Raw genomic sequence first — 23,547 nt, 5'->3', positions numbered from 1 at the left:
TGGACTCTGCCTCCTCCCTGGCATTTACATGAGTGCAAGGAGCATCTGGCAGCAGGGTGTGGGCAGAGTAATCGAGAGCAGGCTTAGATAATACATAAACAATAGGGCAGGATTTTTAGCCCCCACTGGGAGCAGGAATGGAGGCAGGTGGGCATGGAAATTTATGCCGCTGGCCTGTGTGCTGGTTCCCCTGCTTCATCCTGCCCCCAGGCTATTTTCCCAGAGGTGGGATGGGATGGTGGAGAGGTGGTGGCAGGGTAACCTGCCTGCAAGCAGTAGGTAGCCTATTAAGCCACTTAAAAGCTTATTAAATCCTGTTAATGGAGACCAATTGGGCTTTACCAGTTGGCATCCAGGTCCCAGAAGGTGGCGGGGACAGTTTAGCTACCTGGAGGCAGCCTCCCGATGGCAGACCATGGGGCCCAGCACTCTGGACAGGCTTGGAGGACCCCTGCCTGCCTACCTGAGTGCAGCAACAGCCGCAGGCTGCTCTGTGGAAGGGATCCCCCCTGCCACAATGGTGGCCTGGCTGCAAAGGCCATTTTTTATTTTAAGTGTGAAAAAGCATCTCCAATATGGGGCATCCTCTCCCTCACTGAACTGCTATGACATCCTGCTGCTGCTTTCAAGCTATAAGGCCCACTATTGGCCCTCCAGCTTTGAGAGCCCGCCTGCTGTCCTTAATTGGATGATGAGCCTGCTCTTTGGCCACAAATTGGCCAAATCGGGGAAAATCACAGGTGAGTGACTGCTTCCTACACAGTGCGGGCTCCTGACTCCCATTTGAACCTGACGGCGGGGTTCAGAAGCCCGCAGGTAAACCCTGCCCTAGGCCTCACCATTAGATTGTGTCCTTTTTCTGGCATTGGCCTGTCTAAATTTAGGCAAAATAGCAGAGGAAAATACAGCCCAAAATGTTCATTACCCAATGAAATGTATGGAGGAAATTAGGATGTAATAATTTAGTGATTGCATTATGAGAAGACTAAAAGTTGTGAAATACATACTGGCAATAAATCAGTTAGTTGGAGTAATGAGAACAGCTAACAGCTGTTCATTCTACTCATGGAAACTTTCTGGGCTGAAAAGGTCAACTGCATTTTGTACATGGGGCTATAATAAATTTAATTGCCACCATTTCCAAGTAAGACTCCCGTATCCCTGACTGATTTTATTAACTAAATGTCAGGGGACTTAGATGATGGAAGGTCACCCTGGGTGTAAATGTAGCCTGCGATCCTTACTACTGACACCTGAATAATAAATAAGGTGCATCCTTGAAATTATTATTCTATTAGTTTGCAAATTTTAATAATAGCAGAGGATCACAAGTGCTTGAAATGTGTCAGGTGACATCCAAATGAAGTGTGAACAGACTGAGCTCCTGCATACACTCTTTGATCTCAACTTGTATTGAATCATTTTAGCTCTCTGGTAACTGTGTTGATGTACTTTACACCTGAGGCCCGATTTTAACCCAAAGCAGGAATCAAGCAGGTGAGGGGGCGGTGAAAGGCTGACCTTGGCTATTTTAACTCCTGGGCCTCATGGTTGTGGTCAGTTCCTATCCAAGTGGGTGGGAATCATCAGCTGGTCAACAGATAGGATGCCACTGGTTGAACCAAAGAAATGGTCACTGGCACTGAGGTAAATGGGGGTGGTGAGGGAATTTCAAGAGGATCTTGAGATAAGGTAGAAGGAAACCTGGACAGGGCTGGAGTAAACTGTTCCCTGTGCGTCCCAGAAAAGCACAAAACAGTAAAGAAAAACAAGTACAAATTTTCTGTTTAGGCCTGTTACGGACAGGTGGGAAATTATAAGGATGATTTCCACCTTTCACCTCTCAACTGACCGAAGACGGTATGTTTTTATTAGAATTGTGGTTTAACCCTTGAGCATTTTTATGGTCAATAAACAGACAAATGACAGGTTTTCTCATAGGTTTAAAGAAAGATAAATGTTTATTAAACAATACCCGAAAATATACGCAAATTTACCCAATCACACATACATGCACACACACAAGAAAAGATAGCGATTAAAAGACAGCATACATTTAGGTCTGATGATTTTAAAAAGAGTTCGTTGTGAAACCTTGCTTGTTTCCCCGGGAGGAATATTTTAAAACGATGAAGGTCTGTTTTTCCTTTTTCCTGGTTCACTGAAGTCAAACTTTGGAAAGTTTCAGGCGGACAGATGCTTTGCTGCAGACTTCTTTGGTTAAATCTCAGTCATAGTCCCATGGCGAAAATCCTGTTACAATTTCTCAGGTCGGGGGTTTCAAGGTCACCTTTCATCTCTGCCTCTAGGTAGTTTAAAGATAGTATTCTGTCAGGGTCCTTCTTGCTGGGATGGATCTCCCTTCCTTCTGGCTTCTGACTTTCTGCAAAGAAAAATGTCTCATTAAAATTCCTTATCAGAGACTTGGTTTCGGTCAGGTGAATAAAGTTTCTCTCCCATTGTGTTTTCATACATGGTGTTTGATGGTGTGGTCAGTGTTAGACAATGGGTTTGGATGTTGCTCATCCCTATGCCATCTTGATAAAGTTGTGTTTTTTCATACCCTTAATCCGGAATTTGAGTCTGGATTCTCCATGTCTGCCAAGTCATCGTTAGCCCAATTGGTTGAAGAGAGATAGCCATTAACATTGAATGAGCCATTTACATTTCTAATGTTTTCTTCAATACTTAAAAAGACATGAAGATTATTTTGGGTTCCAGCAGTTATCATGTCTATTCACAGTACAGAAAAGGTCACCTGACCTCTTACTCCATCTTGTTTTGCAGCAAAAGGTGTCCATTTTAAGTTCAATTCATCAGTTCCTTTTGTAGTTCATAATTTCTCCTTGCGTGAGCATGACAGTGCCCCTTCTGGCTTTGGATTCTCTTCCTGCTATCTTCACCTGACGGGAAAGCTACAATAGCTTCCCTGTTCAGGCCATTAAAATTGCAGTCAGAGTCCGATGACATCAACGGACTCCCATGTGCATATTGTAAGAAGCCCACCGACAGTCAGGTGGGTGTCCTTGCCACCTGCTCAGAGGAGCAGGTGAAAATAGAAGATAACAGGAACAACGTGATACATTGGAGAGTAAGTCTCCTGACCAATTTTAGCTTCCTGATCACCCGGTTTAAAAAGATCAATTATCTGATGGAACTGAGCCAATTGTTTGTGAGAGTTGAGCAATCGTCTTTCCAATCACAGAACACATCATCAAACAAAATTTGACACCGAGCCATTTAAGGAGATGCAAAGGTAGATGATAAAAAGCTTGGTCAAAGAGGTAGGCTTTTAAGAATGTCTTAAAGGAGGAAAGAGACATAGAGAGGCAGACAGGTCGAGGGAGGGATAAGCCAATTTATAGTTCATTTCTGCCGCAAGCAAGTAACTAATACCACGTTTACTTGAAGAAACATGTATCACTAAAGATGCCTAAGGAAAACAGCAGCTGGAATTCAGAAGAAACCTGTTTACCCAGAGAGTGCTTAGAACATGGAACACAATACCATAAGGAGTAGTTCAGGCAAATAGCACAGATGCATTTAAGAGGAAGAAAGGATTAGAAGGATATGCTGGTAGATTTACTTGAAATAGCACTGGGGGAGGTTTGTGTGCAGCATAAACACTGGCATAGCCCAGTTGGGCCGAATGGTCTGTTTCTGTGGTGTAAATTCCTTATCATTCTATGGAGAAGCACTGAACTTTTACTACCTGCTAGGATTTCCAGAGTCAAAAGCCTTGTAGGTGTGGTCATCAAGGCTCCTCACTATAATCCTCATGCATGCATTAATTTTCAAGAGGTTTTGATCTCAACAATCCCATCCTCCACGTTAATATCCATTATCTGGGAGCATCCTGAGTGCAATCCTTCATCAGTTACAACATTTGCATTGCTTGTAGGTGCTGAAGGAATGTCCCAATGGTTCTTGGGAGGCCAGGGCTACTCTTTGCCCTGGCTCCTGATCCCCAATTAAGAACCGAAACACAGCAGTGGGGTGCACATAGAATGATGTCCATGTCATTCATTACCCGAGTCATTGTTGATTCACATTATATGGATACATAACAATATGCAATAATTCTGCTGCTTATCATTTAATGATGTGCTATGATTTGAGCTGCAGTACAATCTGTCAAAAATACAGGCAGAAAGAACGTGCATTTATATAGCACCTTTTATGTATCAGAGGAACCAGCAGAGTCAGATACTAAAACTAGAGGGCATAGATTTGAGGTGAGAGGGAGGAGGTTTAAAGGGGATCAAAGGGGTAAATTTTTCACACAAAGAATAGTGGGTATCTGGAATGAGCTGCCTGAGGAGGTGGTGGAGGCAGGAACAGTAGCAACATTTAAGAGGCATCTGGACAGGTACTTGAATGAGCAAGGCATAGAGGGATATGGAATTAATGCAGGCAGGTGGGATTAGTATAGATAGGCATTATGGTTGGCATGGACGTAGTGGGCCGAAGGGCCTGTTTGTATGCTGTACGACTTTATGACTCTATCATGGATCATGCTGTGAGAAGAAGGATGTTTGAATAAAATAGCACCTACCTGCAGCCATGAGGTCGCCCTTGCAGGACATGTGGCAAATGACAAGTCTACAGCCCTCATAAGTGGCAACACCAGGGATGGTCTTTCCCTATCATGGACATCACTGAAGAATGTAGCAACTTCACTAAAGTCTGGGACCATCTCCCACAGAAGTGACTCAGGACAAGTTACTGCCTCCTCCTCCTCCTCAGAAGCACAGATTACATCTTGGGAGTTCCTGAGGAACAGACTTGATTGAGGCTTGTATTCTGGCCTTTAGGTGTATAGTGCATGCTTCCAGGAGACATTTTACCAGGGCTTTCATGATTTGGTGGCAAGTATTAGTCCTGTCCTCTGGCTGCTCAATGGCCACCATGAACCTGGCATCACTACCAGTCATGTGGCTGGTGTTGACTGACATTAAGTTGCTGCTTCTCAGGATAACTTGTTTCAATGACAAATGAATCTCCCTTAGCGTTGTTTACAGTAGGAAGAAATGGTGAGCTGCATTCCCCTGCCCTGGCTGGGAAGTGGAAGGGTAGGACCTTTTTTATTCATTCATGGGATATGGGCGTCGCTGGCTAGGCCAGCATTTATTACCCATCCTTAATTGCACTTCAGAAGGTGGCAGTAAGAACCACTGAAGTCCTTGGTGGGGCAAGTACACCCACAGTGCTGTAAGGAAGGGAATTCCAGGATTTCGACCCAGCAACAGTGAAGGAACGGCGATATAGTTCCAAGTCAGGATGGTGTGTGGCTTGGAGGGGAACTTGCAGTTGGTGGTTTTCCCATGCATCTGCTGCCCTTGTCCTTCTAGGTGGTAGAGGTCGCGGGTTTGGAAGGTGCTGTCAAAGGAGCCTCGGTGAGTTGCTGTAGTGTATCATGTGCATGGTACACACTGCTGCCACTGTGCGTCAGTGGTGAAGGGAGTGAATGTTGAAGGTGCTGAATGGGCTCCCGATCAAGCAGGCTGCTTTGTCCTGGATGGTGCCGAGCGTCTTGAGTGTTGTTGGAGCTGTGCCCATCCAGGCAAGTGGAGAATATTCCATCACAATTCTGACTTGTGCCTTGTGGATGGTGGACAGGCACTGGGGAGTGAGGAGGTGAGTTACTAGCTGCAGAATTCCCAGCCTCTGGCCTGCTCTTGTAGCCACAGTATTTATGTGGCTGGTCCAGTTCAGTTTCTGGTCAATAGTAAGCCCCGGGATGTCTGCCGCTTTGACACCACTGTCTCGCTGACCCAGTTGGCATGTAGGGTGAATTCCTGACAGAATCCCAACCACAAAAGCAGAGCCTGCCACTGCCACCTGAAGAGGCAGCAGAAATTTAATGGGCAAGTGTGGCATATTTTTAGGACTCAGCTGTGAATCAATTCATTAAAAATGTCAGTGTAAGGAGCCTATATGGAGGCCCTTTCCCTCCATCCTGTGACTTCAGTGCTTACACCGCCACTCTTCTTCTGGCAGTCCTTGGTATTATTGTAGACAGCAGTCATAAGCAGGGAAATTGAGGTCAAGGTAGGAATACAGCATTAGGCCTCATCACACAATTTTCCCGATTTCAGGCTGAAGAGCAGAGGAAAGTCAGCTTTCCCTTTAACCTCTTTTAAAAAATGAGCTGAGAGAGTTTGCAGCACCACCTCTGGACCAAATATGAATAGGAGGCGTTCTTGCCATTTTGATCAGAGGTTAGAACACCATTTGTGGAGGAAGTCAGAACAATAATATGCATTTATATAGAACCTTCAACATAGTAAAATGCCCCAAATAAGAACTGCAAGTGTTATCATTAAGATTACAGCCCTACAGTTACAGAGTTACTCACTGAGTTCAGTGGTCTGGGAGCATGACAGCTTTACATGCTGGACAAATCTCCTGTGGCATTGCTTATGATTAGAAGCCAGAAATGTTATGTTCTTTCCCAGGGCTTGTTCTAACTGATTGGGAAAGATTCCACCTTTACAGCAAGCAAGAATGACAGGAGTTACAGTGATGCTTTCAGAGAGAATGGCACCATCCTGTGGAGGATGGAAGAATACAGGCAGTATTCAGGCAATGTTGCTGTGTTGCACATTGGTTTCATTACACTGGGGGTATTACAACTTTACCAATGAGAACATTACAGGCATTCCTTTTCCTATTTACGTTTGAAATCTGCACTACACTGTAATATCTGCAGTCTGACATCTGCAGTCTAACACTTGGGATGAAATTTCGGGGCTCGCCGAAGTCGGGAATGGAGCCGGTGGGGTGGGGGGCGGAGGGGGGGCGTGGGGGGAGGGGTGGGTGGGTGTGGGGGGTGATACTGAAAATACCTGCGTCAGGCACTGTGCTGATTTCAAGGTGCCAACCCAGCGCTGGCAATAATCACCAGGACTGGGATCCTGCTCTCCTCTCAATTGAGGGCTGTTAAACTAGTTAAAAAGCTCAGTAAGAGCTTGTTGAAGGGGATGGGTGGAATATTTAGAGCGGTGAATGGGTTTTAGAAGCTGTCAGTTTCTGAGCAGCTGAGGTGGAGATGGATACACAGTGGGAAGCCAGTCAAGGCTGCCCCAGGGCATCACCCAGGCCCCATAAGAGGATCAGCGGGACAAAGGGGGACTCAGCACTTGGTAAATAGTTAACCTTGGCATTGCACTGGTGACAGGGAGAGTAGGCACTCAGCACTTGGGCATCAGAAGGGTTGTCACCCTGCCAGCATCCCAGGGGCAGAAGAGCAGTGGGCAAGGCTGCCAAATAAAATAGGATGGCCATCTGTCTAAAAGGAAGGCTGCAGCTGCCATTGGGGGATGACTGTAAGGTTTTGAGTTCAGTAGCAATGAGGGGCAACACCCTCTGCAGGAAGGGCGGAACCCCAGGCATCAGGAGAGCACAGGAGAGGAAGAAGGGGCAGGAAGGCAACGGAGGCCATATCCTCAACAGAGGATCCACCACAGAAAACAGAGTTACCTTAAGATGACCGAGCTACAGTGCCGCAGGAGACTGTGTCTCTCCAGGTAGATGGTCACTGACATCTGTGCCCTTATTGTGAAGACCTCACACCTCACAGAACTGGCTGCCATGCCCTGCCAGTAGCCATCAAAGTCACTGTGGCCTTGAACTTCTTCACTTCTGGCTCCTTCCAAGGATCAGCTGCAGACCTTGGTGGCATCTCGCAAACGGCTGCACACCACTGCATCTCACTGTTCAATCATGCCCTCTTTGACAGGGCTGGACAGTACATTTCTGATGAAAAGTTATTGACCTGAAAGTTTGGTCTCGATTTAGTCATTGCGGTGGGTGTCTCGCCAAGAGGCCTGAAAGTGGGGGGCGGGGGGATGCAAGGCGACCCTGCTTCGGCTTTCTGCTGGACCCAGGGCCGCATCTTGTCAATGGCTACCTCACAACCAGGTAAGTGGGGCCTGGGATGCTGGGGCTAGTCAGGCAGGGGATGATGAAGGCTGCAGGGGTTGCCATTGCTGTGAGGGTGGACATTGCCACTAGGGAGCCCCATGGGCCAAATAGGTGCCCCCTTCGAGCCTGCTGGGAGGCCACCAGGGTTTACCTGGTGGTGTCCCCACATAGCGGAGGGGTCCCCCGCTGCTGGTAAAATACCAGCAGCAATGGGCATTGGGCCTTAATTGCCACTTAAGTGGCTCAATAGACCTTTGGGCGGGATGGCCATCCGCCACTTTCTCCACCGCTGGCAAGATGGCATGGTGATGGAAAGATGGTGGGCATCCCACGCCCCCTCTTTCCTGTGCCATTTTACGGCCCCCCCCCCCCCACACCTGCCTCTCAGCCCGTCACCAAAGGGCTCATAAAATCCAGCTAGTTAACTATAGCTGGAATTTTACCAGGCCATTTAGAGCAAGGTCAGAGGCGGAGGCAGGGGGCGGGGTGGGGGGGTTTGGTGTGTGTTGGGGAACCATAAAATGAAAGAGAGTCAAGTTGGGCCAGAAGTCTGATGTCTTGATGTCACTTCCAGATTTTACCAATGGTGGAATCATGGAGAGTGGACTTCTGACATTGAGGTAGAGGACACCAATTGAGGTATTTAAAAGCACAATTAACTGAAAATTTACGGAGTGATTTGGATTTTATCAGCGGTGCATATGCACCACAGGGCTTCATAGTCCCACCTGGTGAAACAAGGTGGCAGCGAAGTGGGCACGGCAAGAAAGTGGTGAGTAAGTACTGTCTCTCCAATGAAGCCATCGGGAGAGCCAGCATGTGGTGGAAGGAAGGGCGGTGCCCAAAAGGCAATGGAAAACATTGGAAGGGGGGAGAAGGTGGCATTTGTCCCAAGGGTAGGACTGATGGGCAGCTTTGGGGGATGTGGGGATCATCTTGGTGGAAGGCCTCATTTACCTAGGTCTCATGGCCCCATGTTGAGGAGGAGGGACAGCTTTGAGCGAAGGAGGCCCAGGCATCAGCAGGGGCACATTACCAACCTCACAATCATCGAGAGGGCCAGCCTCGGGGTGGGCCCAGCACAGAAGGATGCAGAGGGGTATGCCAACAGTCACGTGTGCGCAGAAGAGCCTATCCCCAGAAAATAGTCTTCCGCCTACGGCTGACTTTTTTCTAAATGAGTGGCAGTGACAGCAAAGACTGCTACTCTCCAGGGAGGCTGTCACTGATCTCCGTGCCACACTGCAGGACGAGCTGAGACCCATGTGGGTTGGTGGACCCCACTGCCAGTGGAACTGAAGATCATCGTGGCTCTCAACTTCTACACCCCCGGCTCTTTCCAGGGATCCACTAGGGACATGTGTGGGATCTCTCAGTCTGCAGCCCATTGTGCATCAAGGAGGGGACCAGTGCTATGTTCAAGAGGGCCAGTGACTATGTGCGCTACCGCCCCGATACAGAAAGTCAAGTGGAGAGTTTCATTGGGTTCGGGGCCATAGCTGGATTCCTCCAGGCGAAAGGTGTCATTGATTGCATGCATGTGACCATCAAGGCTCCCATGGATCAGCCAGTGGCCTTCATCAACAGGAACAGCATTCACTTGCTCAATGTGCAACTGGTCTGTGACCACCAAAAGTGGATCCTACAGGTGTGTGCACAATTCCCGGGAAGCAGCCATGATACCTACATACTCCACTAGTCCCGGCCCCACAGCTTTTCTACTCCCCACCGCCCCGTACCCCCCCCGCTGTGTGCCTTCAGGGATGGATACTTGGAGACAAGGGCTACCCACTGATGACATGGCTGCTCATGCCTGTGAGGTACACACACACGGCTGAAGAGAATATTGAACAGGACATTGAACAGGACATTGGCCTTTTGAAGATGCCTTGATCGATCCGGTGGAGCTCTTCAGTATGCCCCAGCAAGAGCCTCGTGCCCCGTGCTGGTCTTCTATGTACTGCACAAGCTGGCACTGCAGAGAGGGGAGATGTTTGAGCAATGAGGACATCGCTGATCATGATGCCTCCTCCCACAATGAGGATGTGGAGGAGCCAGCTGATCAGGTAATACAAGATGAGGAACCCCTTAAACCACAGGCAAGGTGCAATGAAGTATCACGAGGGACACTCAGGATGCCCTAATACACAACCATTTACTGTGGTCCTCTTGGCTTTTCAGAAACATTCGAATAAAACCTGCGCTTTAATCAGCCCTGATGTCACCTCCTTCATTTGGCACTCCACACCCAGTGTCCAGGTGCACAGTGGCTAGGTGGAGGAGCTGAACGGATGCGCCTTACTTCATCACTTCAAGGACATTGAGGGAGGAAGGCAGTTGATGAAATCTCACAGGGCAGCAAGGATTAGAATGAGAAGCAGAAAGATTGAATGAAAGATTTATTGAGGCACACACCGGATAGGAAACTTAACATCAAGATATTACAATCACCCGTGACCCCCAAGTGCAGCTAGATGCTCTCCTTAACTTTCTTACAAGTGCTCCTACGTGGTGCCACCCCTGCACCAGTGGCTGAGGTGGAGGCAGGCTGTTGATCATGATGCCCTGTGGCTTGGGATGACCTTGGCAGTCATCCTCTGGCTGCCTGAGGCCTGGAGGCCGGGCATACTGAAGGACTCCTGCACAGTTACAGGACTGTCCTCTGTTGTTATGGCCTTTTGAGGCGATGCTGCCCCTGACAGAGGGGCTAAGGTGCCCTGAGAGGAGCCCCCAGAAGTGAAAGGCAACTGCTCCTCCCTTGCAAGGCACACCTGTACCTCCCTTCTGACCTGAGCAGGACAAGGATCTGGTGGTGAATCCAGGTGCCACATCCCCTCTCCCCTTACCACTGCTGCATAGAGCTCATGGTCAAGGTGATGGCATGCAGATCTGCACCCATCTCCAACATCCACTGACCGATCTGCTCAATCTGGCTCTCCAATGAGGGTTGCCAGTCTCTCCATGGAGGAAGTCAAGTGCGCGCACGTCAGAGATATGGCAGCACTCATGGTTTGGATGGACTCTTCCATTTTCAGTGCATGGGTGTGCATAGCCTCTGGAAGGTCAAGCAGATATTCCATCACCTTTCTTGGCAGCTGCAGCAGTTGCTGTGTTGCAGCCGACTCCAAAGACAGCTGACCTGAGGCTCAGCATGGGCCTGGCTTCCTACAGTCCTCCGACTTTCAGTGGCCTCAGCTGTCACAGCTTCCACCAGCTGTGCGGCTGCATCTCTGATGTGCTCACCAGCTTGCAACCTTGAATCTAATCGCTAACATACTCACAGATCTAAGCGTATCCGTGCTGATGGTGGTGTGGATGAATGAAGTGACGCTGCACCCTCTGAGGCTCCCTCCTCCTCCTCAGATGTGGCTGGCTGTCCCCCAGTCTCTTGACACCTTCTGGCCTCAGCTTGACCCTAACCATGACAGAACATAAACATATAAGGGTTAAGGTTTTCCCTTTTTCTCATCCCAGCCTTATGGAGCTTTATGTGTCCAACATTGGTCACATGAGCACTATGCCTTCTGTGTGCCAGGCGCATCTTTGTGCACCCACACTTGTTGACTCACCTCTTGGGTTGGCACCCCTGTCTCACCATAAGTAATTGCAATGCCACCTTGGTGGCCTGCCAACTCCAAGGCCTCATCCTCCTTGGGGCGAGGATGTGAAGGGATGGCACCCCTCCACCGGTCTAGGCCCTCTCTTTGATGCTGTGTGCTATCTTTTCATGGAAGAACAAAAAGGAAGACTGTTATGTTGCACATGGAGACAAGCATAATGCCTATGCTGGAGTGGGCCCAATGGTTCATGATGGGACACATGAATGTGCCCTGCACACAGCCACTCTTGAGAGACATGGTTTGGGTCAGCATAGCCAGACCGGTGCCGCTCATCGAGATACAGCCATGCCTCTGACAGGATATGTTGCTGCCTCATCCCCTTGCCACCAACTGGCATCAAGCCATCCCTCTCGCGTAATCACATACCAGCCCCATAGGGAAAAGAAGCATGGAGTACTCAGTATGGCGGACTGAATGAGATCATTTCTGTGTAGTGCAGCACGAAATCCAGGTTCAAGGGGTGCCCATTATTGGTGGTGCCCTCCGGTGAGCTGCTTTTTTGCTCTGAGTCTTCAGTGAGGGAAGAAGCAGCAGGAGCAGGTGAACACCAGGGAGCGGGGGCAGGTGAACACCAGGCAGCAGGAGCAGGTGAACACCAGGGAGCAGGAGCAGGTGAACACCAGGCAGCAGGAGCAGGTGATCACCAGGGAGCAGGATCAGGTGAACACCAGGGAGCGGGAGCAGGTGAACACCAGGGAGCAGGAGCAGGTGAACACCAGGCAGCAGGAGCAGGTGAACACCAGGCAGCAAGAGCAGGTGAACACCAGGGAGCAGGAGCAGGTGAACACCAGGCAGCAGGAGCAGGTGAACACCAGGGAGCAGGAGCAGGTGAACACCAGGCAGCGGGAGCAGGTGAACACCAGGCAGCGGGAGCAGGGGAACACCAGGGAGCAGCAGCAGGTGAACACCAGGCAGCGGGAGGAGGTGAATACCAGGGAGCAGGAGCAGGTGAACACCAGGCAGCAGGAGCAGGTGAACACCAGGCAGCGGGAGGAGTTGAACACCAGGCAGCAGCAGCAGTTGAACACCAGGCAGCGGGAGCAGGTGAACACCAGGGAACAGGAGCAGGTGAACACCAGGCAGCGGGAGCAGGTGAACACCAGGCAGCGGGAGCAGATGAACACCAGGCAGCAGGAGCAGATGAACACCAGGGAGCGGGAGCAGGTGAACACCAGGGAGCGGGAGCAGGTGAACACCAGGCAGCAGGAGCAGGTGAACACCAGGGAGCAGGAGCAGGTGAACACCAGGCAGCAAGAGCAGGTGAACACCAGGCAGCGGTAGCAGGTGAACACCAGGGAGCGGGGGCAGGTGAACACCAGGCAGCAGCAGCAGGTGAACACCAGGGAGCAGGAGCAGGTGAACATCAGGCCGCAGAAGCAGGTGAACACCAGGCAGCAGCACCAGGTGAACACCAGGCAGCAGGAGCAGGTGAACACCAGGCAGCAGCATCAGGTGAACACCAGGCAGCAGGAGCAGGTGAACACCAGGCGGCAGGAGCAGGTGAACACCAGGGAGCAGGAGCAGGTGAACACCAGGCAGCAGGAGCAGGTGAACACCAGGGAGCGGGGGCAGGTGAACACCAGGGAGCGGGAGCAGGTGAACACCAGGGAGCAGGAGCAGGTGAACACCAGGCAGCAGGAGCAGGTGAACACCAGGCAGCAAGAGCAGGTGAACACCAGGGAGCAGGAGCAGGTGAACACCAGGCAGCAGGAGCAGGTGAACACCAGGCGGCGGGAGCAGGTGAACACCAGGCAGCGGGAGCAGATGAACACCAGGCAGCAGGAGCAGATGAACACCAGGGAGCGGGAGCAGGTGAACACCAGGGAGCGGGAGCAGGTGAACACCAGGCAGCAGGAGCAGGTGAACACCAGGGAGCAGGAGCAGGTGAACACCAGGCAGCAAGAGCAGGTGAACACCAGGCAGCGGTAGCAGGTGAACACCAGGGAGCGGGAGCAGGTGAACACCAGGCAGCGGGAGCAGATGAACACCAGGGAGCGGGGGCAGGTGAACACCAGGCAGCAGCAGCAGGTGAACACCAGGGAGCAGGAGCAGGTGAACATCAGGCCGCAGAAGCAGGTGAACACCAGGCAGCAGCACCAGGTGAACACCAGGCAGCAGGAGCAGGTGAACACCAGGCAGCAGCATCAGGTGAACACCAGGCAGCAGGAGCAGGTGAACACCAGGCGGCAGGAGCAGGTGAACACCAGGGAGCAGGAGCAGGTGAACACCAGGCAGCAGGAGCAGGTGAACACCAGGGAGCGGGGGCAGGTGAACACCAGGGAGCAGGAGCAGATGAACACCAGGCAGCGGGAGGAGGTGAACACCAGGCAGCAGAAGCAGGTGAACACCAGGGAGCGGGAGCAGGTGAACACCAGGCAGCAGCAGCAGGTGAACACCAGGCAGCGGGAGCAGGTGAACACCAGGCAGCAGCACCAGGTGAACACCAGGCAGCGGGAGCATGTGAACACCAGGCAGCAGGAACAGGTGAACACCAGGCAGCGGGAGCAGGTGAACACCAGGGAGCAGGAGCAGGTGAACATCAGGCAGCAGAAGCAGGTGAACACCAGGCAGCAGCACCAGGTGAACACCAGGCAGCAGGAGCAGGTGAACACCAGGCAGCAGCACCAGGTGAACACCAGGCAGCAGCACCAGGTGAACACCAGGGAGCAGGAGCAGGTGAACTGCAGGCGGCAGGAGCAGGTGAACACCAGGGAGCAGGAACAGGTGAACACCAGGCAGCAGGAGCAGGTGAACACCAGGCAGCAGCAGCAGGTGAACACCAGGGAGCGGGGGCAGGTGAACACCAGGGAGCAGGAGCAGGTGAACACCAGGCAGCAGGAGCAGGTGAACACCAGGCAGCAGGAGCAGGTGAACACCAGGCAGCACGAACAGGACAACCGAAGGCATCAGGAACAGAAAGGAGATCTGTATGCAGGCAGCAATGAATGCTGGCTGCCGTTTAAAAATGGCACCAGCACCTGCCACGGGGTTCAGCTGACACGTTGCTGCCTTGGGCTCTGGTTTGGACGGCCCCTATGCCTTGCGCTGCTTATCTTAACAGCCAACGCACCCTGCGCTGCTTAATTGTCCAGCTGCAGCGAGATCGCTTGCTGCCAGCCGCCTAACTCAAAAATGGAGAAGGCAGCAGCTTCTGGTGCCGGTGCCGTTGCCGTGACCCGTGCCATCGGAATAAAATCCAGTCCTCCCTTTCACTCCACTGATACTGCATGATCTGCTGAGTATTTCCAACATTTTGTATTTTTATTTTCAGACAGCACATTCATTTGATGATAGACATGGCAATGCAGGGACAGAGAGCAGTGCATTTCATCTCCACTGCTGGAATCTACCAGCGGCCGCGCATCATTGATTGCACACATGTGTTGGGATCTTATGCAAGACATTGAGAGAACCCTGGAGTGAATTACAGCTCTTGGACATTTGTAGCACAGCCCTTCATATCAGACATCATGGTACAGCAAGACTGAAAGCAGGTAGGGCTAGAATGTCGCCATCCCAGAGGAAGAGCTGCAGCCTGACGTAGGCCCAGATGGGCCTGACTGGGGCCAGTGCACATGCAATGTGAAACTCACCTCAATCCTTCTGTTCTGATAACAGTTGGCTGTCAGTCATTTGTCTGGTTCTCGCCACTAAGGGAGGGACCCAGCAGGAGCATGAGGATAGATAATTAAGCAAAACAGGCACCTTGGGCTGGATTTTGTGGCTCGGCCAGCATTTTTTTTTATTCGTTCATGGGATGTGGGCGTCGCTGGCCAGGCCAGCAGTTATTACCCATCCCTAATTGCCCTTGAGAAGGTGGTGGTGAGCTGCCTTCTTGAACCGCTGCAGACCATTTGGGGTAGGTATACCCCACACTGCTGTTAGGAATGGAGTTCCAGAATTTTGACCCAGCGACAGTGAGGGAACGGCGATATATTTCCAAATCAGGATGGTGTGTGGCTTGGAGGGGAACTTGCAGGTGGTGGTGTTCCCATGCATCTGCTGCCCTTTTCCTTCTAGGTGGTAGAGGTCGTGGGTTTGGTAGGTGCTGTTGTAGGAGCCTTGATGCATTGCTGCAGTGTATCTTATTTATTTATTTAGAGATACAGCACTGAAACTCGGCCCACCGAGTCTGTGCTGAACAACAACCACCCATTTATACTAATCCTACATTAATCCCATTACCCTTTCACATCCCCACCATTCTCCTACCACCTACCTACACTAGGGGCAATTTACAATGGCCAATTTACCTATCAACCCACAAGTCTTTGGCTGTGGGAGGAAACCGGAGCACCCGGCGGAAACCCACGCGGTCACAGGGAGAACTTGCAAACTCCGCACAGGCAGTACCCAAAACTGAACCCGAGTCGCTGGAGTTGTCAGGCTGCGGTGCTAACCACTGCACCACTGTGCCGCCCCTAAAGATAAAGGCAGCAATCTTGTAAATGGTACACACTGCTGCCATTGTGCATCGGTGGTGGAGGGGGTGAATGTTTGTAGATGGGGTGCCAATCAAGTGGGCTGCTTTGTCCTGGATAGTGTCAAACTTCTTGAGTGTTGTTGGAGCTGCGCCCATCCAGGCAAGTGGAGAGTATTCCATGACATTCCTGACTTGTGCCTTGTAAATGGTGGACAGGCTTTGGGGAGTCAGGGGGTGAGTTACTCACCACAGGATTCCTAGCCTCTGACCTGCTTTTGTAGCCACAGTATTTATATGGCTACTCCAGTTCAGTTTCTGGTCAATGGTAATCCCCAGGATGTTGATAGTGGGGGATTCAGCAATGGTAATACCATTGAATGTCAAAGGGAGATGATTAGATTCTCTCTTGTTGGAGATGGTCATTGCCTGGCACTTGTGTGGCACGAATGCTACTTGCCACTTATCAGCCCAAGCCTGGATATTGTCCAGGTCTTGCTGCATTTCTACACGGACTGCTTCAGTATCTGAGGAGTCACAAATGGTGCTGAACATTGTGCAATCATCAGTGAACATCTCCACTTCTGACCTTATGATGGTGGGAATGTTTTTGATGAAGCAGCTGAAGATGGTTGGGCCTAGGACACTACCCTGAGGAACTCCTGCAGTGATGTCCTGGAGCTCAGATGATTGACCTCCAACAACCACAACTATCTTCCTTTGCACTAGGTATGACTCCAACCAGCGAAGAGTTTTCCCCCTCTTCCCATTGAGTCAACTTTAGCTAGGGCTCCTTGATGCCATACTTGGTCAAATGCTGCCTTGATGTCAAGGGCAGTCACTCTCACTCACCTCTGGTGTTCAGCTCTTTAGTCAATGTTTGGACCAAGGCTGTGATGAGGCCAGGAGCTGAGTGGCCCTGACGGAACCTAAACTGAGTGTCGGTGAACAGGTTATTGCTAAGCAAGTGTCACTTTATAGCACTGTCGATGACCCCTTCCATCACTTTGCTGATGATCGAATGTATACTGACAGGACGGTAATTGGCCGTGTTGGATTTGTCCTGCTTTTTGTGTACAGGACATACCTGGGCAATTTTTCACATTGCCAGGTTGACGCCAGTTTTGTCGCTGTACTGGAACAGCTTGGCTAGGGGCGTAGCTAGTTCTGGAGCACATGTTTTCAGTACCGTTGCCGGAATGTCAGGGCCCATAGCCTTTGCAGTCATTTCTTGATATCACGTGGAGTGAATCGGATTGGATGAAGACTGGCATCTGTGATGCTGGGGTCCTCAGGAGGAGGCCAAAATGGATCATCCACTTGGCACTTCTGGCTGAAGATGGATGCAAATGCTTCAGCCTTGTATTTTGCACTGATGTGCTGGGCTCCCCCATTGTTGAGGATGGGGATATTTATGGAGTCTCCTCCTCCTGTTAGTTGTTTAATTGTCCACCACCATTCATGACTGGATGTGGCAGGACTTCAGAGCTTGGATCTGATCCGTTGGTTGTGGGATCGCTTAGCTCTGCCTATCGTATGCTGCTGCCGCTATTTGGCATGCAAATAGTCTTGTGCTGTAGCTTCACCAGGCTGATAACTCATTTTTAGGTATGCCTGGTGTTGCTGTTGGCATGCCCTCCTGAACCAGATTGGTCCCCCAGCTTAATAGTAATGGTAGAGTGGGGGATATGCCAGACCATGAGGTTACAGATTGTGGTTGAATACAATTCTGCTGCTGCTGATGGCCCACAGTGCCTCATGGCTGCCCAGTTTTGAGTTGCTTGGGGAACAAGTGTGCATCTGACACACACAGAGCATAGTGCTCATGTGTCCACCAGTGGACACATGGAGCTCCACCATAGGGATAGCTGTGATGATGAAATGAGAAGCCCTTAACCCTTCAATGTTTCTGTTCTCTCATGCAGGTTAGGGTCATGCTGAAAGAGGCAGAGCTTGAGACACCAGGGGACAGTCAACTACCTCTGAGGGGGAGGCGGAGGGATAAACTGTCACTTAGAAAGGTATGGGTTAATCAAGGATAGTCAGCATGAATTTGTTAAGGGAACATCTTGTTTAACCAACTTGATCAAATTTTTTGAAGAAGTAATAAGGAAGATAGATGAGGGTAGTGCAGTTGATGTGGTCTACATGGATTTTAGCAAGGCTTTTGACAAGGTCCCACATGGCAGACTGGTTGAAAAAATAAAATCCCATGGGATCCAGGGAAATGCAGCAAGGTGGATACAAAATTGGCTCAGTGGCAGGAAACAAAGGGTAATTGTTGACAGGTGTTATAGCGACTGGAGGGCTTTTTCCAGTGGCGTTCTGCAGGGCTCAGTACTGGGTCCCCCGCTTTTTGTGGTATATATTAATGATTCAGATGTAAATGTAGGGGGCATGATCAAGAAGTTTGTAGATGACACAAAGATTGGCCATGTGGTAGATAGCAAGGAGGATAGCTGTAGGCTGCAGGAAGATATTGATGGTCTGGTCAGATAGACAGAAAAGTGGCAAATAGAATTTAACCCAGAGAAGTGTGAGGTGATGCATTTGATGAACAAACAAGGCAAAGGAATACACGATTAATGGGAAAATACTGAGAAGCATAGAGGAAGTGAGGGACCTTGGAGTGAATGTCCACAGATCCCTGAAGGTAGCAGGACAGGTCGATAAGGTGGTTAAGAAAGCATATGGAATTCTTTCCTTTATTGGCTGAGGTACAGAATATAAGGACAGGAAAGTTATGCTGGAACTGTATAAATTATTGGTTAGGCCACAACTTGAGCACTGTGTGGAGTTCTGGTCACCTCATTACATAAAGGATATAATTGCACTAGAGAGGGTATAGAGGAGATTTACGAGGATGTTGCCAGGACTGGAAAAATGTAACTATGAGGAAAGACTGGATAGGCTGGGGTTGTTCTCCTTGGAACAGAGAAGGCTGACGGGAGATCTGATTGAAATGTACAAAATTTTGAGGGGCCTGGATAGAGTGGAGGTGAAGGGTCTATTCACCTTAGCAGAGAGGTCAGGGACAAGGGGACACAGATTTAAAATGATTGGTAGAAAAATTAGAGGGGAGATGAAGAAAAACCTTTTCACCCAGAAGATGGTGGGGGTCTGGAACTCACTGCCTGAAAGAGTAGTTGAGGCAGAAACCCTCAACTCATTCAAAATGAGTCTGGTTATGCACCTCAAGTGGTGTAATCTGCAGGGCTACGGACCAAATGCTGGAAGGTGGGATTAGAATAGGTGGATCGTTTTTCGCCCGGCACAGACACAATGGGCCAAGTGGCCTCTTTCTGTGCCTTAAACTTTCTATGATTCTATGATGCAGCGTCACATCATTCCCCTGCACCCTCCACCAGTGCAGATATTCTCACATCGGTGGATACGTGCCCGTGATTAGATTCAGAGTCACAATCTGGTGAGCACATCACACATGTGCCCGAGTTGCTGGCGGAGGCTGTGACAGCCAAGGCCATTGACATTGGAGGACTTTGGGAGGCCAAACAGGTGCTGAGCCCCAGGGCCTGGAGTCATCGGCTACACAGTAACTGCTGGAGCTGCAGCGAGAGGTGAGGGAACATCTGGTGGAGATTCCAGAGGCTATGCGCACCCATGCATGGACGATGGAGAAGTCCATCCAAGCCATAAGTGCTGCAATATCTCAGGCATGTGTGAGCATGGCTTCCTCTATGTTGAAATTGACAAGTCTCATGGAGAGCCTGATCCAGCAGACTAGTCGGTAGATGCCAGAGATGTGTGCAGATCCGCATGCCATTGCCTTGTCCCTGAGCACCATGCAGCAATGGCAAAGTGAGAGGGGGATGAGTCTCCACCAGGGCTTTATCCTTCTCAGGTCAACAGGGAGGTATAAGTGTGGCTTGCAAGGAAGGAAGAGCAGCTGCCTTCCCCTTCTGGGGGCTCCTCTCAGGGTGCTCCTGGTGTGGACAGCGACACTCAGCCCTTCTGCCAGTTATGCCAGCGCCTCAAGTAGCCGAGATGACAGAGGAGGATCCTGCATCTGTGCAAGAGCCCCTCAGCATGCCAGGGCCCTCCAGGCCTCAGACAGCCAGAGTACAGCTGCCAAGGTCATCCCAAGCCACAGGGCAGCATGATCATCAGCCTGCCTCCATCTCAGCTGCAGGCGCAGGGGTTGCACCTCATAGGAGCATTCATAAGAGAGTTAAGAAGAGCACCTAGCTGCACCTGGGGTTCACGGTGTTTAGGTTATGAAAATGTAAAGTCTCGCTTCTGTTGTGCTGCTCAATAAATCTTTCATTCACTGTTGTTGCTTCTCATTCCAATTCTTGCTGGTCTGTGCAGTCTCATCTACAGCCTTGCTCCCTCATAGGGCTGGAAGCTATGGACTAAACTGCTTCTGGTCATCTCCTCAGCCTTGCTATTGTGCGCTTTACACTTGTGTGCTGGGTGATGGAGTACAAAATGAAGGGGGCAACAGCAGGGCTGATTCAAGGTAAGGATTTTTTTTGGAATCTTTCTGAAGGGGCATAGGGTGTCACAAGAAATGGCTATGTATTAGGGCATCCCGAGCTTCCCTTGCGTGTATCTCATTGTGCCTTGCCTATGGTCCAAGAGGTTCCTTATCTTGCATCAGCAGGCCAGCTGGCTCTTCCACATCCTCATCGTTGGAGCAGGCATCACAATCGACAACATCCTCATTATTCAATGCCTTGCCCCTCCACAGCGTCAGGTTGTGCACAGCACAGCAGGCCACCATGATACACAAACCCCTTGCTGGGGCATGCTGAAGGGCCCCACTGGATCGGTCTCGGCACCTGAATTGCATCTTCCAAAGGCCAATGACCTGCTTAATTGTCGCTCGACCCATGGTGTTGTACCTCTCCTCGGCATCCGTGTATGGGTTCCTCACAGGCATGAGGAGACATGATTTCAATGGGTAGCCCTGGTCTCCCAGTATCCATTCCCTGAAGACGAGCAGGGGGCCAGAAAAGCTGTGACATCTGGGACTGCCAAAGCATGTAGGCAACATGGCTGCTTTCCAGGAACTGTGCACACAATTGAAGGATCCACTTTCGGTGGTCGCAGATGTGTTGGACATTGATGGAATGGAAGCCCTTCCTATTGTTGAAGGCCACTGGCTGGCCCAGCGGAGCCTTGATGCCCACATGCATGCAATTGATGACGCCTTGCTTCTGGGGGAATCCAGCGATGGCACCAAATGCAATGAACATCTCTGGCTGACGGTATGGGTTGGTTCGGTAGCGCACATAGTTGAAGGCCCTCTTGAACATGGTATTGGTCACTTCCTTGATGCACTAAGGGCCTCACACTGGAGGATCCCACACATGTCCCTAGTGGATCCCTGGAAAGAGCGGGGGATGTAGAAGTTAAGAGCCACAGTGATCTTCAGAACACTGGCATTGGGTGTTTACCAACCCCCATGGGTTTCAGCTTGTCCTGCGGCTTGGCGCAGAGATCAGTGACAGCCTTCTTGGAGAGCTGCACTCTTTACTGATGCTGCCGCTCGGACTTCTAGAGATTGTTCAGCCTCGGGTAGCATACTTCTCGCCTGGGGATAGCCTCTTCTGCGTGCATGTGGCAGTTGGTGTGCCCCTCTGCACCCTTCTCCAGTGTGCCTACCCCGAGGCTGGCCCTCTTGCAGCTCCTGAGGTTGCTGATGTGACCCTGTCAGTGCCTGGAGCTCCGTCACCCTCAGCTGCTCCTCATCCTCAACAGGGGCCCAAAACCTGGGTGGATGAGGCCCATGGCAAGTTGCCTCTCTCCTAGTCCTGGGCTTTGTAGCTGCACGCACCCCCCAAACACATTTTTCCCTCATTAACTCCTTGGGATCAAGTGCCCCTGCCCCATGTCACCCTGGCAGCACGCCCCCTCAGTTGGCACCTTTTTACCCCTTCTGCCATTGTTTGTCAATGTCCTCAGTGCAGCACCCTTGCTGCAACTGTACAATCGCTCTCCTGATGGCCGGCTGAAAGAACCAGCCCTGACCTCCCATTTCCTTTGCCACCTCATTTAACCAGGCGAGGCTCTGAAGCCCTTTACGTCATCAGTAAAATCCGAAATGCAGCATAAAATTCCAGTTAATTGGCCTTTTAGATATCTTAATTGGTGTCCTGCTGCGTTGATGTGCCAAGTCTGCCCTCTTTGGTAAAATCTGGAAGCGACCTGAAGATATTACATTCCTGGCCAAACGCATTTGGGCGGCACAGTGGTGCAGTGGTTAGCACCGCAGCCTCACAGCTCCAGGGACCCGGGTTCGATTCCGGGTACTGCCTGTGTGGAGTTTGCAAAAGTTCTCCCTGTGTCTGTGTGGGTTTTCTCCGGGTGCTCCGGTTTCCTCCCACAAGCCAAAAGACTTGCAGGTTGATAGGTAAATTGGCCGTTATAAATTGTCACTAGTATAGGTAGGTGGTAGGGAAATATGGGATTAGTGTAGGATTAGTATAAATGGGTGGTTGATGTTCGGCACAGACTCGGTGGGCCGAAGGGCCTGTTTCAGTGCTGTATCTCTAATCATTCCACTCCCATTTTATGCCACCTCCCCCGCAACCCCACCCCACCCAACCAGCCCCCACCCCCCACTACCCCCGCCCCCAGCACTGCCTCCAATCGTGTTCTAAGTAGCCCGGTAAAATTCCAGCTCTAGTTATAGGAGGGACAGGTGTATTGATGTATCAAGTAAGTTAGGAAGAGCAGTATTTGATTGCGACGATGGTGATTTTCAGGAAAATGCCTCAATAATTAACATTTGCCTAGTATTAGCAGATTGTACTAGGTCAGTTTCATCACACTCCTCCGCCTCATCAGCATTCACTTGAATTTCTTCAGAATCTTCATTGAATGTCTGTTGCTTCTCCATTCCTCTGATTCTGGCCTCTAATGCATCTCCCTTCACTTCGACTCGCCTTTAGCCACCTAGGACCCCGCCCTGATTTTAGGCAGCAAGGAAAATGTAACCCCTTTTGCATCGTGATTGGGTTTAAAGGGACAGCCACCAAGTCAAAACGAAGTTTGTGAGATTTTTTACTGATATGTGCTGGGGTAGGAATGTAATTCAGTCTAGTTTTCTGTGAAAATTATAAATAAATGGTGCTTGTGATGGGGTTTAATTGGAATGGGAAAACTTTGGGGATTAGTAATAGTGTGGGATCTTCTGGGGTACACTGCAATTTGCTGGGATAGAATCATTAGGTCTGGGAATAGTGAAATGTGGTCTTGGGATTTTAGAGGATTGGAGATATGCTTTGGTTTTGCAGGGTGCAGAGTGTGGGGTTCAGGAGGAATGGGGAGGGGAGTGCTGCAGTTTTGCAGAAATGAAGGGATCGAAGAGTCTTATAATAGTGTAGGAGGCATTTTGGATTGATAGCTGCGGGGGGGTGGGGGCGGGGGAGTGGGCACGGGGGGAGCTGTGGAGTTTTCTTGGGATACTGGGTTTTGGGAACACCGGGGGAGTGCCTGGGTTCTGTGACAATGGGGAGGGAGTTGATCTGTGTCAGCAGTGGGGCGGTGAGTGTCCTGGAGTTTATTAGCACTGGGGAGGGAATCCTGGTATTTGTTAATATTGGGGTGGGTGTC

Source organism: Heterodontus francisci, chromosome 2 (genome assembly GCF_036365525.1).
Source record: "Heterodontus francisci isolate sHetFra1 chromosome 2, sHetFra1.hap1, whole genome shotgun sequence".
NCBI classification, from domain to species: domain Eukaryota; kingdom Metazoa; phylum Chordata; class Chondrichthyes; order Heterodontiformes; family Heterodontidae; genus Heterodontus; species Heterodontus francisci.
The sequence above is the reverse complement of the archived record's forward strand: the minus strand, read 5'-3'. Positions refer to the sequence as shown.